This window comes from Meles meles, chromosome 12, assembly GCF_922984935.1.
Source record: "Meles meles chromosome 12, mMelMel3.1 paternal haplotype, whole genome shotgun sequence".
Classification (NCBI taxonomy): domain Eukaryota; kingdom Metazoa; phylum Chordata; class Mammalia; order Carnivora; family Mustelidae; genus Meles; species Meles meles.
Window position 1 is genome coordinate 53,201,552 of NC_060077.1, and position 2,547 is coordinate 53,204,098.

General features: G+C 43.2%; 1 pseudogene; it reads right to left on the reverse strand.

Moving 5' to 3' along the window:
• Positions 1–1,890: 1,890 nt before the first annotated feature.
• LOC123954581 lies at positions 1,891–2,285 on the reverse strand (annotated as a pseudogene).
• Positions 2,286–2,547: the final 262 nt, after the last annotated feature.

Below are 2,547 nucleotides of genomic sequence, written 5' to 3' on the forward strand. Positions count from 1 at the left end.
CTTGTTAATTTTAGCCATTCTGACTGGTGTGAGGTGATATCTCATTGTGGTTTTGATTTGTATTTCCCTGATGCCGAGTGACGTGGGGCACGTGTACCCGAATGTTTATAGCAGCAATGTCTACAATAGCCAAGCTATGGAAAGAACCTAGATGTCCATCAACAGATGAATGGATAAAGAAGATGTGGTATATATACACAATGGAATACTATGCAGCCATCAGAAGAAATGAAATCTTGCCATTTGCGACGACGTGGATGGAACTAGAGCGTATCATGCTTAGTGAAATAAGTCAATCGGAGAAAGACAACTATCATATGATCTCCCTGATATGAGGACATGGAGAAGCAACATGGGGGGGTAGGGGGATAGGAGAAGAATAAATGAAACAAGATGGGATTGGGAGGGAGACAAACCATAAATGACTCTTAATCTCACAAAACAAACTGGGGGTTGCTGGGGGGAGGTGGGATTGGGAGAGGGGGTGCGGGCTATGGACATTGGGGAGGGGAGGCGAACCATAAGAGACTATGGACTCTGAAAAACAACCTGAGGGTTTTGAAGGGTCAGGGGTGGGAGGTTGGGGGAACAGGTGGTGGGTGATGGGGAGGGCACGTTTTGCATGGAGCACTGGGTGTTGTGCAAAAAGAATGAATACTGTTACGCTGAAAAAAAAATAAATAAATAAAAAGGGAAAAAAAAAATGAGATCATATCAAAAAAAAAAAAAAAAAAAAAAAAAAAAAAAAAAAAAAAAACCACAATAAGATATCACCTCACACCAGTCAGAATGGCTAAAATTAACAAGTCAGGAAATGACAGATGCTGGCGAGAATGCGGAGAAAGGGGAACCCTCCTCCACTGTTGGTGGGAATGCAAGCTGGTGCAACCACTCTGGAAAACAGCATGGAGGTTCCTCAAAATGTTGAAAATAGAACTACCCTATGACCCAGCAATTGCACTACTGGGTATTTACCCTAAAGATACAAACGCAGTGATCCGACGGGGCACATGTACCCGAATGTTTATAGCAGCAATGTCTACAATAGCCAAACTATGGAAAGAACCTAGATGTCCATCAACAGATGAATGGATAAAGAAGAGGTGGTATATATACACAATGGAATATTATGCAGCCCTCAAAAGAAATGAAATCTTGCCATTTGCTACAACTTGGATGGAACTAGAGGGTATCATGCTTAGTGAAATAAGTCAATCGGAGAAAAACAACTATCATATGCTCTCCCTGATATGAGGACGTGGAGATGCAACATGGGAGGTTAGGGGGATAGGAGAAGAATAAATGAAACAAGATGGGATTGGGAGGGAGACAAACCATAAATGACTCTTAATCTCACAAAACAAACTGGGTGTTGCTGGGGGGAGGTGGGGTTGGGAGAGGGGGAGGGGGTTATGGACATTGGGGAGGGTATGTGCTATCGTGAGTGCTGTGAAGTGTGTAAACCTGGCGATTCACAGACCTGTACCCCTGGGGATAAAAATACATTATATGTTTATAAAAAAAAAAAAATTGGAAGGGGAGATGAACCATAAGAGACTTTGGACTCTGAAAAACAACCTGAGGGTTTTGAATGGTCAGGGGTGGGAGGTTGGGGGAACAGGTGGTGGGTAATAGGGAGGGCACGTATTGCATGGAGCACTGGGTGTTGTTAAAAAACAATGAATACTGTTACGCTGAAAAAATAAATAAATTAAAAAAAAAAAAAGTTGTGCAAAGGGTGGGACCCATACTCCTTGGTAGCTCGGGAGACAGTATGCACCCCCGCTGATTGGATACCTCCACTTGGCCTGACCCCCCCTTGTATTTGGGCCTTGTTACCCCGGACTGATTTCCAGGTCTTTTTTTTTTTTTTTTTTTCCAAGTTTCAGGTATATATTATTCAGTGTAAACCCCAACTTAATACACCAACATGATTTCGTGCATTTAGAGGGGAAATATTTCCTGGATAAGTGGTAAATTGTGCAGATGGCTCCTGGAAGACCTTCATTTTAAGCAGCTTTATAATGAAACATTTCCTTTAGAAGTCTGGACCTTCTTTCTTCAGTTTGCTGTAATCTACATTCACTGAGTAGAACTTGTATTGAACATTGGGACCCAGTTTTTTCCAGGGTTCTGGGTTATTCTTCCTATCCCAACTGACATCTGGATTGAACAATGCCAGGCACAAGACATAGTGCTGCTCCTGTACCTCCTGCCCCAATAAATACAAAGAGGGGGATCAAGCTTGGATGCTTCTTGGCCTGACCGATGACCTGGTGTAACATGGCTGCAGCAGAGGCCTCCTGATCAGGAAAGGAAAAAACCAACCACGGCAGGCCCGGGACTAAGTAAAACCTACTCCATGACTTGTTTTTAAGTAAGTCCCTGGGGGGAAGGAGTGGCAGGGTCAGTTTAAGTTTTACTGCATGAACAACGAAATCACTGTTTAACCGGTTGGAATCGCTCTGGCTAAATAGGCCCTTACAGGATCGCAGATGTGACTTTCCAAGATATTGACACATTCCCTTCCACTGAGCTTGAACCATT